This window comes from Triturus cristatus, chromosome 2_2 (genome assembly GCF_964204655.1).
Source record: "Triturus cristatus chromosome 2_2, aTriCri1.1, whole genome shotgun sequence".
Taxonomy (NCBI): Eukaryota; Metazoa; Chordata; class Amphibia; order Caudata; family Salamandridae; genus Triturus; species Triturus cristatus.
Genome location: NC_140582.1, coordinates 846438061 through 846452347, shown reverse-complemented (window position 1 = coordinate 846452347; position 14287 = coordinate 846438061).

Sequence of the window (14287 nt, the reverse complement as noted above, 5' to 3'; positions counted from 1 at the left end):
GTTTTTGCCCTGGCTATCGAGCCCCTGACTTGCCTGCTTCGTGAATTTCACTCTTACTGCAGTCTCTATGCCAGAGGGAAACCTCTTTTGATAAGATTCATTGCTGATGACATTATACTGTACGACCAAAAACCCCAATCATCCAATATATAATTACATTTTGTGGATATTCTAGTTGACAGATTAGCTGGGATAAATCAGAATGATTCCCGGTTATGGGGAACACTATCACTATCTTAAAGGGGAATACCCACTTACATGGAGGGTAGAAGGGGTTAAATACCTGGGGGTACACGTAACCAAGGATACAACAGAGCTACTGAGATGACACTCTGGGGTAGCTCAGAAGAGCCTCGGAGCAAGATGAACCTTGGACAGTACTGCCCATACCGTTGCTGGGTCGGTACTGCTGAAATGTTTATACCTATGTAATAATATTTCAATCTGCAAACCTAACGAATGTTTCTATGGACTTAGACAAGTGTCAATGGGGTTAATATGGGGTGTTAAAGAGCCATGTATTAAATGAGAAGTCCTGATACAACCAAAGGCAAAGGTGGGGCTTCTCAGTACCAGACCCATTTCTATACCTCGTAAATATGCAAGCGCATTAAGCGTAGTACTGGTTCAGTCCTCACACCCCCTCTTTAAGCATGTGAGGATCAAGCGAACACTAGCTGAGTCGTTTTCTATGTAAAGAACCAGCCTCTCTGAGGGACCATGTGCTAGGAATAACTAGCTGAACTTTGAGGGAAATAGCAAGAAGGACTGGAGCTGGATTAATGCACTTTCCTCCAGTGAATATAGTGTGTAACCCACTCCTCCCGCCTACACTTTAAAAAACTTCTCGCCACATATTAAAAGGAGTAAGTATTGAAGTTCTGTGTGATATTTTTTTTAACTGGGTCTTCATGGAACTGCAAGATTGTAAGGCTAAGCATGGCAACACTCCAGTCACAGACTTGCTGTATTCTAGACTACGAGCGGCTATGAGAACTATATGCCTGGGTTTTCCACAACTACCCATGAAACTCCCTATATTTACCAAGATGATTCAGCGAGGAGACACAGGCAAGGCAGCCTCTTTCATCTATGCCATGGAAGCTGGCAGTAGGAGAATCCAACAGTACATGGATAGGCAGGCATGGGAAGCAGAACTAGACTCCCCATTATCTGACACTTGTTGGAAGTATTGTTGTGCTGAGATTAGCAATATTCCAGTTAACAACAGGCATAAACTAAATCAGTTAAAAAAAAATCAGCAACTATATGTCATTCCGGAACGCATGGCAAGATTTTCTCCTAGGGAAATAGTTGAATGTAAAAAGTGTAAAGCTACTTCAGTGGCTTTCCCACACATAGCGTGGTCATTCCCACCAGTGATAGAGTTTTTGAATGAGATCTTTAACTCCCTAGGTGCACCGATTGAAGGTACTACTGGCCCATCACTGGCGTTGGCTTTGTGTCCCTGGTAGTCTGCTGGCCAAGAGGTGTGTGATGATACACTGGTTGAGCACCAGACCACCAAAATATACATCAAGGCTTAAAAACTTGACCTATTGCAATGAACTGATGGAGAATTACGCTGCTGTCACTCACCCTACTGCGTGGCCTAGAAATGTCTGTGATCACCTACGATCCTTTTTGTGACAGCAAGAGACAGATCTCGTTGTATAAAACTGTTCTGTATGATATATTTCGATGCAATTGAATCTACTGAAAGATCAGCCTATTGGGCTTCTAAACGATCCTGCTACTGTTAAGTCAGATTCATATGCTAAGGATATCTCGGTGCCAATGCTGGTGTACCAATACTGTACTTTGCAAATGTTGTTTTCTTGCACTGTTCATCCTTTTCCTAGTTTGCCAGTTACTCATTTTTTTAAAAATAAATATTTTTATTAATTTTCACTTTGATAAAGGTCACATACATTTTCCGATCAACAGTTTGGCAATTTATACAATCTTTTAAAGCCATGAGGGAAGGTAAATTAGTTACAATCACGGTATGTCCTGATTATTATGAAATCTGTTTATTAGCATTTGTTGATATAGACATAACATACATCATGAATGTAATATCCCACAAGCAATGAGTCCGGTACTCAGAGGAGTATCCGCTAATTGTGAACGTTGTGAGCCGATCACGGTATGTCCTGATGGCGCTCTCCAGTGCGCTGCAGTTCCATTTCCACCGATGGGGACACACATAGGTTGCCACGGTGGGCATTCCACTTACCACATTCCCTGGCCCATTTCTTTGGACACCCTCTTGTTTTAAATACCTTCTTCTCCGCAACCATGCACTTATCAAACTCTCTTACCTACATTCGGGGAGAAGGCCTGTCCACCGCCCCCCACTTTTTCACAATCTAACGTTTGACTAAGGTGTAGACCAATGTAGTCAGTTGTTGTTCTACCTCTGTTAGGTTAGTCGGCTCCCACATGTTGAGAAGACCCAATCGCGACATAAGGGTGAGCTCTTTTCCCAGGGCATCCTGGATGTGATTCGTGGCCCCCTCCTATATTGGTCGCACCACTGGGCAATCCCAAATCATAGGACAGAAGGATGCATCTTGCTGGCAGCCCCATAGGCAGAGCGCATCCGCCCTTGAGCCTATCTATGCTAGGGTTACCCCGGTCAGATAAGATCTATGTAAAATTTTGAGTTGAATTAATCGAAAGCGAAGGGTGATAGCAGCTTCCCTAGGGGACATTAGTGCCGCTTGCCAGTCCTCATCGTCAATGGGCCCAAGATCTATTTGTGCTTTCTCTCGAAGTTTGTGGAACGTGTCGGGTAGGTTGTTACATAGTTTTTTGTAAGTCAATGATATGGCTTTAATAAGCAGCGGTCCGTCAAGTAGCCGATCCTCCAAGAGGGATGACTCTGGTATGTCACTCATGTCAGGAAGAGCTGTGGTAAGGGCATGTCTAATTTGTAGATATCTAAATACCTCTCCATGAGCCATGTCATATTTCTCTCTCAATTCCCCAAACTTAAGGATTGGGCCCTTCTTAACCAGGTGTCCTATAGTGGAGATCCCAATGATATCCCACTTGTCAAATATGGGCTGGTGACACAGAAGTCCCAGTTCGCCTGTTGCCAAATTGCAATTGTATGGGCTGTGGGGCCGAAACACTGTCCTTTGCGAGCCTTTGAGTACAGTGCCCCCAAGTACCCTGTTCTCCCAGTTTGGTATTTGTCCACCAAATAGGCTGGATCAATAGGGGAGCAATATTTCCAGTGATTCACCACCATTAGTTGCGATGCCCAATAGTAGAGTCTAATGTCCGGGAGTGCCCCTTTTTAATGAGAATATTCGAGACGTATAGTTGTTTACTCGCACTTGGCCCCGTACACATGTATAGAGCAGCCTCACCCAGCCCAGGAATTTCGGGCCAAAGCCCATGCGCCTCAGGACTTCAAATAGGTATGGCCACTAAATAGAATCAAACGCCATAGAGGCTTCAAGGGATAACACCACTGCGTCTTCCTCTATAAACTCTCGACGCGCGAGCACGTTGTGAAGACGCCGGATATTAAGCACCATATTTCTCCCTGGCATGAAGCCAAATTGGTCTGGATGGACCAGTGAAGAAATTACCGTGACCAAGCGCAAGGCTAGTAATTTCGCAAGAATTTTAGCTTCCGCGTTGATGAAAGAAATTGACCGGTCGGAGCCGCAATCGTCAACGGGCTTCCCGGCTTACGAATCACAACTATTGATGCTAGTCGCTGATCTTCCGGCAGGATCCCTTTCTCGTAACTCTCATCATACATGGCCCACTAATGAGGCGCCGCCTGGGTGGCAACCATTTTCAGGAATTCTATGGGAATCCCATTGGGCCCCATCGCCTTCCCCAACTGGATTTTACTTATGGCCTTTTGGATCTCGTCGTCCGTCAAGTCTTCGTCAAGGGCGTCTCTGTCACTATCAGAGAGTTGCCAGTCATTCTTGTGTGTCTTTACACTCTGTCTTCAGGTTACAGTAATTCAAAGCCAATAGTACTGTTAGACCACACAGTCTTTGGGCTGATGCAAACATATCTGCCTCTGGAGGACCCCACTTCTGACAGATCCTGTCACATGCTTACCTGCTCAAACAGAACTCTTGTGAGGAAGGAATCTCCCTGCTCACTTGTCTGCTCTGACATTCAATTTCCTCTGAATGTAAATTGGTTTTAGATCTAAGATCTAGTCCTGTGTCCACAAGAAGATTTGATCAGAGATCTTTGTCAATGCTAAAGACCTTGTTACCTCCTCTTTGTAGAGGTAGGAAATAGCCATATTGTTGTCTCTCCTGAAGAGAACACCTTTGCACACCAGAAAATGAGCAAACGCCAGCAGAACCAGGTGAATTGCTTCTATCTCTCTACAGTTGGAGAACCTCAACATCTGTGCCTTTGACCAATGACCCTTAACCTGTCCAGACTCTATCCATCCCCCACACCTCATCCTGCTAAACTGGCCCTGGTCATTGGTATGAGCAATAGCTGAGATGACAAGTGGTCACCTCTCCAGACGTTTGATTACTTCATCAACCATGAAAATTCCATTCTCGTGTCCGCTGTCATTGGAGTCCTGAGATGATCGGGACCAATAAGTCAGAATGTGCCTTACGACACGAAGCACGAAGTTATGCAGAGGGCGATAGGCCAGGAAAAACTCTAACCAATGTGCTTAAACAACGCACCTCACCCAACTTTATTGCTGAGCTTGTTGATAACAACTCCTCCCCTATTCGAGGACAAGTGGCCACACATGAACATCTGACCAAACTCTATTCTTCTCTATATACTGCCACACAACGGGCACCCAACCCGGACTTAGGCGAATATCTACACTCAAAAGAGCTGCTATGGCTAAGCGCAACCCACAGAGAATACTTAGATGAACCGTTTACAGTTGATGACATTACGCAGGTGATTAGAGGTCTCCCAAGCGGAGAGGCCCCAGGGCTGGATGGGCTGACTACACTATTCCATGAGACATTTGTGGAACCATTTGCACCTCACCTTCTTGATGTTTATCAAGAATCGCTGGAAATTGGGGAGCTGCCGCCGACCAAGAGAGAGGCTGAAATCATTACCCTACTGAAACCAGATAAAGGTGACGACTCTCTGTGACTCTTACAGACCTTTTTTGCTAATTAATGTAGATACCAAAATTCTGGCAAAATTGATCGCTAACAGACTGCAGCCGCTAATGCATCTCATTGCTTGGCCGGATCAATCTGGCTTTATCCTGGGCAGGTCGACAGCCCACAACCTGCGCACATTTGTTTCTACACTCCACCAAATTGTTCCCAAAATCCCGGTCATTGCAGTATTTTTGGACGCCACCAAAGCGTTTGATTCTTTGGAATGGCCCTTCTTGTTTACCATCTTGCCCAGATTAGGCTTCCGCACCAATTTCGTCAAACTATTTAGCCTACTATATACCAAGCCCACGGCCCGGCTTCAAGCAAATGGTTTAATTTCAAATCCCTTTCCCATCACCCGTGGAACCAGGCAGGGGTGCCCCTTGTCACCATTCCTGTTTACAGTGGCAATGGAGCTGTTGGCTGCTAGAATTTGCCAGCATCACTCTGCTCGAGGTCTGGTCTTTACAGATAGAAACCTTATCATCTCAATGTATGCTGACGACATTACGCTATATATTAGGAAACCGGACAACAACCTCAATCCTGTGCTGCGGGAAGTCCTCTGCTTCGGCGGTATGTCTGGCATAAAAATAAATTGGTCGAAGTCTTCAATCCTGCCCCTCACGGAAGCCCCAGTAGATACCACATTGGAATTCCCGCTGACATGGGCGGATGATGCCGTGAAATATCTTGGTGTCTGGCTCAGCAAAGACCTGCAACAAATTCTGGTAGATTACTAGACTGGTTTGCAGATAGGGCTAAATTCTGGGCCGCACTACCTCTGACGCTGGCGGGTAGAATTGCCATACTAAACATGATTGTCCTCCCCAAGTTATTATATCTTTTCGTGAATATACATATACCATTGACTCAAGCCTTTTTTAAATCTCTGCGATCTATCACGATTGGTATGGCCTGGGCTGGCAGCCAACCCAGGGTAAGCTGGGACTTGCTGACTCGCCCACTATCAAAAGAGGGACTGGGAGTGCCTGACCTCGTACTCTATGCGCTAAGCGCGCAAGCACAATTTCTTCATTATTGGGTGCATCCCATCCCGTTTCAACCCCATGTGGCCACTGAAAAGGGCATAGCTGACCCCACTACACTGCACATGGCTGTGTATCAACCCTACCACAGAAATGCCAACGAAATCAACACAGTTGAGACCTTGCGGTGGGCTTAGGAGGGCTTGAGGAAGTGAACAGATGCCTCTTTGCTTTATGCACCCTCCTCACCGCTTGCGTTCCACTCACACTTTCCCTTCCTACATGACAAGGGCGTCATAGATCGGGCCCGTAAAATGGGTATATCAATGCTAGGCGACCTCTATCAATCCCCAAACTATAAGTTGAGGCTTATACATTTTAAATTCCTACATCGATACTACTGTACCCCTTTGCAGTTATTTAAGTTAAAGCTGCGGGAGGATTCGCGCTGTTGGAAGTGCAAACGTGAAGCGCCCGCCTTCCTACACATCGCATGGGAATGCCCAGCCGTCTCTAAATTTTGGGGTGAGGTATGTGATACCATACAAGCCATTACTGGACAACGCTGGAGTGTTCCTCATTAGTTGCACTGCTGGGCTATGTTGAGGAGACCCCGCCAGAGTCGCACCGCCTAACTGATATGCTGCTTCTACTAGCAAATCGCAGACTGGCTATACATTGGGAAGCCCCTAAGTACCCTCGAATCCCTGAGTGAATCCGTGACATAGCCTATTGTCAGGAACAACTGGCGACTTTCTGAGATCTCATACCTATGGCTTCTCATCCTAAAGATATTTGGGAACCCTTCACAAATTGGCTCAGGGAAAGGGATGCACCCCTTACTGTTGACATCAGGCCATCAACAACTGCTAGCTCTCAGGAAGCACCCCAATAGTTGTCCTGTCATCAGACACTCTATGTACGACACACTTCCATTGGTAATGCAGATACTTATTGTGGGCGCCTTGTATTGGTAAACTATCATTAACTCTCTCCTTAACTAAGACGCTACAATATCCTTGGACTGGCCTGCCTATGTGCGTTGTGACCTAACCTTGCTGCCCACTGCTCTGTTGGTTATTTTGATGTATATGTAGTCGCATAATATCCTAACAATGTATATCTTTGTGTCATGATTATATGATATTGCCTGTTATTGAAGAGTCCTCCATGTGAGATATCAGTGTTGTAATCTACTAGGCAATGCATATCTGTATCTATGTTTAGCCCATATCTGTCTGAAAAAAAACCAACAACAAAAAATAAATAAACCTATCATGCCACAAAGAAAAACAAAAAAAACATAACCAGAATCAACATAGGCGCTTGAAATCAGCCCCTTAATCTTCAGAGTATGAATCTAAGACCTTAAGCCTTCAGGCACAGATGATACCCATTAGTCTTTAAACGGGCCAGAAATAAACAGACGCCACTATTCAGCCCTTAATTTATTAAATGAAAGTACATGGTCTTAAGCACCATGCCGATCAAGTCTCCTAATGGCCATTGTACAACCGGCCACCCCGCGGCTCTCAATTATTTTGCTGGTGCTCTTGAAATCCCCCACAGGGACTTTGCAACCCCGGGGACACTTACCGATTGCCTCGTTCTAAGCCGCTCCATACAGCAACCTGACGGAAGTGTGGCATCTTCCAAGGGTATCCAGCCCCGGCATTTCTAACAGACCAGCTGTTACAGGGAGCTGATTTTGCAGCACTGCTGCAAAACCGGCCCCCAGTAACTTAAACGGCCCCCACCGTTCCAAAACCAACCCCCACCCTTTCAGCCCAATGGGAAAACGCCCAGTGCCCGCTATGGCCAGTCTGGCCCTGATTGAATCTAGTTTATTTCAGCGCCTTCCGCAGGTGCTCTATAGTCCTGGTGATGCTTGCCGTTAGTCTACACCTGAGGGTATTCCTACTTTCTTGCCGTGAGCTGCACCCTCAGGGCAGCGCCTACTGCAAGTCAAAATTAATACTTTTCAACCCTTACTAAAAATACTCTGGGAATTTGTAACTTTACCCAAAATAATCCCGCACTGAAGATAAAAATGTAATTAGGTCTCGTGGAATATTTGAAGGAAAGTTGCACTTTACTCCAAATAGTCTAAGACTGGAGTTAGAGTAGTAGATTTGATCTCCCAGTGTCTGCTACGCCTACTGCTGCCTTGAAGGTATGGTTCAAGGCAACAAACACAAACGAGCCCTCCTGCACCTCTTCTCTCAGGCAGGAAACACAGTAAGCCTCTCTCAGACTGTGTCGAGAAGCTCATGGTATGATGCTTGGGCCTGCACGCTCCACGGTGCAGACATGGAGCCAACAACTGAGAACAATCATTAATAGTAACTATAAATAAATAAAAACAGCTGGAGTCCCTACTCAGCAGTGACCCATTAAATGTGTCCACAAGACAGAAATAAAACAGGAGGTGGTGGGGATGAGAAGGGCTTTTGGTCAGTTTCACTTTGTGGGGGTGTGTCTGTGAGGCACAGGGATCTCATTACACAATTAATCATGGTGAAAACCTTTGAGGGGGGGGTAGGTGCTCTAGAGATGATTCACTCTTGGAGACTCTAACATGCAACACATTTAAATGTAACTAGGATAAAAAAGTTTCAAGACTCAATCATGGTTCCATTAGGGTGAGCTGTCTCACTATTGACGATCTGGACAGCTGAATGATTTGGGCCAGGGCTGGACTGGAAAACCAAAAGCAGCCATGGCAAAAATACTCAAACCAGCACTGCTTTTCTCTAGCCTTCTCTCCATTCTCTATTGCCCTATTCTCTTCACCTCTCTCTTCCAAAGCCCCACTGTAGCTGATGTAATTAACCTCCGTAAGTTGGGGATAGTTACAGAGGCACCGACAGCGACCTTGGTCTTTCAAAACCGTCCTCCAATGCCTCTAGTCCCCCGGGAAAATGACGGAAGGACAGTCTGGCACTGTTTGGACCCAGATGGACACCTTTGTTTTGGTCATCCATGCAGGTACTTCCAAGATTGCACAGCCATGCATGGAGGTTCTCTAAAGGTTCACTGTCTTTTTGTTCAGCGTATCTCCAAATAAACCCTTCATAATCTTGTTTGATTAGCAGGTTGAAGTGGGCGGCCAGCGGTTTGTTGTAATCGTAATAATTTCTCATGCTGGGTAGATCCTGAAAGCGTTTGTAAATCTCCTCTCATGTGTAATGGAGGAACAGGGTGCCCTTGACCCTCCGTTTCTCCAGTCACGGCACAAAAAGTTGTTCATCCTGCAAAGCCATACCTTTCACCATAGAATTTCTGAAAAAGACCTGCTAGTTTGTTGAACGATAGGTCGTGGGGGCATCCATAGTAGGGGCCTGGAGGTTGGGTGCAGCATCATCACTGGGTCCTATTGGTCCAGAGATACTCAAAGTACGGCCTGGGGGCCACATGCTGTCCTCCTGTTCTTAATTTGCACCCCCCTTGTGAACAGCAGCACTGGGCTGCTGTATACTCGACTCAGCACTAACATAAAAAAAATATTTAATAAACAGACAAGCATTTATTGAAAGGTTACCTGCAGTTAAGGAAAGGAAGTACCTAGGTTGAACCGCACTGCTTAACTTTAAAAATACCTTCATTTTTAATGTAATGTAATGTAATAAGTTCATATATAGCGCATGCTGTCACCCTACAGGTATCCTGGCGCTTAGACTGAAGTATGACCGTCACATGGGCAGACCAGAGAAATTGGAGAAAGGGGATCAATCCTTAGGAAAGAGCCAAGTCTACAGACTCTTTCTAAACTCGGTCAGGGAGTTGGCTTGTCTGATGCTCTGGGGCAGCTCGATCCATAGATATGCAGCCGCCACACTAAAAGCCCTTCTCCCTTCCTAGAGCGCTTAACTCTGGCCGTCGTCATCAGGTTCGCGCTGGAGGAGCGGAGTTGCCTCATGGGATTATACCAAGTGAACTTCTCCTGCAGTGGAACTGGGCCCGAGTCATGTACCGCTCTGTATACCATACAGAGCGATTTAAAACAGACCCTTTCCTTAATAGGCAGCCAATGGAGATCTCTCAAGGCCAGAGTAGTAGAAGACCTGCGTTGCCTATTTAGCGCCAGCTTTGCTGCCATGGACTGGACTCTCTGCAGCCCCTGGAAGATGTATTGTGGTGCTCCCAAGTACAGGGAGTTGCAGTAGTCCAGCCTACTGAGCACTATGTTCCTTACTACAAGGGAGCTAGAGTCCTTTGGTAGTAGCGGGAGAATCTGCCGTAACATGCGCATCAAATCGAAGCACACGCTAACAGTCTTGTTGACCTGCGACTCCATTTGGAGATTGCCGTCTAACAAAACCCTCAGATTACATACCGTGCTAACTGGAATCAGAGGTTCCTCCTCGGGAGTGAGCCTAAACTCAAGTGGTATATGCTTAAACACTGCTTAACTTTAAAAATACCTTCATTTTTAAAAACTGCTTGTAGAAATAGTGTAAATAGATAAAGTCTGTTCAAAATTCAAAAAGTGTATTTCAGTAACATATAGAACTGTTTCATCTTAGTACATCAGATTATATCTGTGCATTGAGAAGTATTTTTTTTAAATCATAAATTACTGTGGCACGGTTAAATGCTAGCGCAAACTTAGAGTATTCCTAACTTAATCTCAAAAGGCACAGTGCTCCAAGGGGAAAAGAGCGGCCACCAACTTGATGAGGACAACCTCAATAACTTTAGATTAATGCAACCCCCGAGCAACCAAATGTTCAAAACTGTAATTTATGAGTACAAAAGAAGTTTCTTTGTTCTTCGTTTTTTATTTTCTTGCTTCTTCACATTTCATTTGCTGTTCTTAATACTCTTTGCAATCACTCTGGTAACTTCTGTAGCCAACATGTGTTCGTCTGTTTGGTACATTAACCTCTGACTTCATCAGGCCTACAAGAGGAATATAAACCATCAGCTCAACATTATGTACATGGAGCCGTGACCCCACCACCTAAAGAACCCAAGTGCTTGTTATAATAATCTCTGTGTCTATACCACACTGATCATTGTGCAACTCAAATGTGAACGAGACCTCTAGTGTATTTTGTTAGTTAGATAAAGTGCCCTTATCTGTATTCAATCCTCTAACAGGACCTCTGTTCTCACAATAGTAAGTAAAACATGGGTATATGGTTTGGTCCCAAAACACTCTCCATGATGGTTCACACACCAACCATAATTGTAGGTTGGAATCTCTTACGATCAAGTGTAATACCAGTTAATATATTATATCCATGCAGGCATGCCCTCTTTTATTATTTTACCTTAGTGTTACCGTATAACCCATAGATCCGTTTTTATGCTAGGAAGTAATCACACCTGCTCACCTGTTTGCATGTTTAAACCTAATGACGTATAATTCAATTCGATTTTATTAAGAATTTAGATCTCCAATGAGGTCCACTTAAAATGACACACAATCATTATAAAAATATACATTAAAATACGAGCTCAGTTCATTGCCATCGTAAATAGAATAAAATATTAACATATTACATTCCAGCGTAATTGTATCAAAGTTCACTAAGACACAGTATTTATAACTATATAACAACTGCAGTATTAAATTCAAAATAACCCATTATCAGAGAAACATGCCCTTTCACAGCCAGTTCTCAGGATTTAAGAGCAAATCGGAACAATCAGTGGCACACAATATAGAAAAGGAGACAAGGGTATTCATTAGTCAAATTCAAATTCAAATTCAAATAATCTTTATTCGGTTATTAAAAAATAGCCATAAAAGATACATATTATACAATCGGGCCTTATAAAACACAATATTCCATACATTAATAAATAATTCATGTTAAAACAAGCGACTTTAAAAGCTAACAATCCATGTCGTCCTTAAGCGGGAGAGCTATACACTTATACTCTACTCCTTTCTTAATTTTAGTTCCTTTGTTACTGCTCATTTTTAATACCGTCGACCCCATTACTCCTCTCCCCTAGTTTTCCTCAGCTTGACTGCCAAACGCAAGAAATGTACCATGCTAAACAGTGTAAAAGGATCAGCAGCAAGCTTAAGAAATAGGAGGGCCACTTTGGCCTGTTCAATATTTGCACGTTTAAGTAATGTTTTTAAAAACAATGAACGTGGATAAGAAAAGTAGGGGCACAATAAAACAAAATGCAGGGTGTCTTGCGGAGATCTAAGATCGCAGCCGCAGCACCCTTTTAAGCTTATGTCATGTGCAAAACCTGCTGGGACGGCCAAAATATGGTGTAGCAAATCTAATCTAAATCTAGACATTAAATATCTGTCATGTCTATTATACATTAAATATCTGTCATGTCTATTATACATGTTTGCCAAATAAAATTCCATGCCCGGCTTAGTTTTAATGAGCTGGTGTGATCTCACTGTACTTTTAGACCCCTCTGTTGCTTCTCTAGTCCTAGCCAAGTACTGCCTACAGGCTTTCTTTATGCTGCCCTTATCTCTATTGGCCAGCGTGCTTGGGTCATTGAAAAACTTGTCATAACCCAGCCTGGTCAGAGCATCCCTTACATATCTTAGCCATGGTATTCTAGTCCACTTATCCCCTTTCATGCAATCCTGTATAATTAATCTACTCAGGGTGGCCTCTGGATTAGTCCTTATTTTTACCCAACAAGAAATTGGGTTAGAGGCAGCTTGATCAGTAAGATAATCCATACCCAATTCCTCGTGGGCAACATACGAAGAAACGCTTATGGGGACCTGCAGAAGCCTTTCTAGAAATGTATCTTCTTCTTTTTGAATGTTCCCCATATCACGAAAGCCCCTAGACCTCGCTTCCATAGAGGATCTTTGAGCAGCAAACTGAACTATATAACTGGGTAATTTCGTGTGGGGACCAGCGACCCAATCTTGTTGTGAAATTCATAATGGATCCCACAGCACTCGGAAATTGACTACATTTCAGGCTTACTAGGGGTTTAAAGCTAAGATCTTGGTCAAAGACGATCCCCAAGTAATTAAAAGTTTTTACTTTTTCCAATGTATGGGTGCCTATTGAGAAGCCATAGTTCTTAACCGGTTTTTTGCCTACTTCCATAACATACGACTTGGATAAATTAGGCACTAGATCTAGGTCCGCCATGAACCTGACGAACCCATTTATAAGCAACTGCAGGCTCCTGCCTGTGCGGGCCAAAAGTACCGCATCATCTGCATATAGGAGGACTGGTATGCTTCTCCTTCCTATACAAGGGCAGTCTGCATCCAGCCCTCCCAGTGCTTTGTCTAGCCCGTTTACATATAACGTAAATAAAAAAGGGGCCAGGATGCAGCCTTGCCGCACCCCTCCCCGGCAGTGGAACTCCTCAGTCAAGTCGCCCTCATCTGTAAATCTCACCTGTGCCGTAGTTTCAAGGTGGAGTGATTGAAGTACTCGTAACAAACCCCGATCTATGCCCATCTCAGCCAACATCTCCCACAGCTTCCTTCTGCTAACGCAGTCAAAAGCTGCTGAGAGGTCCATAAATGCAAAGTACACAGTGCCTTCCCTGGCCAGGGTGTATTTGGCCACTAGGTGGTAGAGGTTAAGGCACTGGTCTGATGTTGAACGCCCACTCCTAAACCCATACTGGAGATCGGTAATGATGTTATATTCTTTGGCCCATTCCAAAAGACGATTGAGAATGACTCTCCCCATGATTTTCACCGTGACATCTATGAGGGATATTGGGCGATAACATTGGGGGTCATTTCTATTGCCCTTTTTAAAAATTGGAACGATGACTGCCGTGGACCATGATCTTGGCATACCCTCCTGGCAGGCAGCATTTAATACCCTAACCAATATTGGTGCCCAAAGTTCCACCTGGCTTTTAAACAGGTCTGGTGGGATCCCATCGGGTCCAGGCGCTTTTCTTAAGGTCAGGCCTTCTATTCCAAGTTTCACTTCTTCCACCGTAAATGGTATACACTCACCCTCGGATAATTCCAGAGTTTGGGATTGCAACGTCTCTGGGTTACCCCAATTGTATAATTTAGAGAAGTGTGCTACCCATTCTTCCGGTAGGATATGTGATACAACCTGGGGCTTATTTGAATCTTGGAAACAAGGGTCATTTATTGTTTTCCAAAAGCTTGTCATGTCACGATGCTCTGCTGCTTCTTTTAGTGACTCCCAAGCTTGACATTGAAGGCAATGC